Source organism: Psammomys obesus, unplaced genomic scaffold (genome assembly GCF_907164565.1).
Source record: "Psammomys obesus unplaced genomic scaffold, mPsaObe1.curated_primary_1811, whole genome shotgun sequence".
Taxonomy (NCBI): Eukaryota; Metazoa; Chordata; class Mammalia; order Rodentia; family Muridae; genus Psammomys; species Psammomys obesus.
In genome coordinates, this window is record NW_026590486.1 from 4,406,704 (window position 1) to 4,407,235 (window position 532).

Consider the following 532-nt stretch of genomic DNA (forward strand, 5'->3'; position numbering starts at 1 on the left):
CTGGATGGTGTGATGCCGTGGGCTTCAAGATTTCATGGAGGATGACTAAAAAACAAAAGAGAAGACAAAAATCATGAGCCCTCCCTCTGGCAGCATAGACTAGCAGAGCAGTAGAAATTCACAAAATGTGCTTCTTGATGGAGCACAGTGCTTACACACAGATGTGCCCCAGGAGTGTATAATATTCTCCCTTAAGGAAAAAGTGCTTGGGGACCTAAGGACCTCCATAAACATCACTTGAGAAAGTCTCAATGAGAATTAGGCCCTCATCCTGTTGGGTGGACCTCAGTGTAATACCATTGACATGACTTTTATGTTACCACCTCTCTTTGTGACATTGGGTTGTCATCATAGACCTAGCCATGGACAGACACAGGTACACATGCTTTTTGATCCTATAAAATAACTTCCTTGGAGGAAGGTTGCAGCATGTTTTGGTGGCACAGGGTAGTTGAGTCAGAAAAACTTCAAGGGAGTCAGGGAAAACATTTTTTTTTGTCTCTGTGAAGTTGCACATTGTGGGTACTGTGGA

The 532-nt window shown here is 43.4% G+C and overlaps 1 non-coding gene across 1 annotated transcript; it reads right to left on the reverse strand.

Moving 5' to 3' along the window:
• Positions 1–280: 280 nt before the first annotated feature.
• On the reverse strand, positions 281–358 carry LOC129676988 (small nucleolar RNA SNORD115). Its single transcript, XR_008720149.1, has one exon. It is a non-coding gene; the product is annotated as a small nucleolar RNA SNORD115 (small nucleolar RNA).
• Between the last annotated feature and the right edge of the window lie 174 nt (positions 359–532).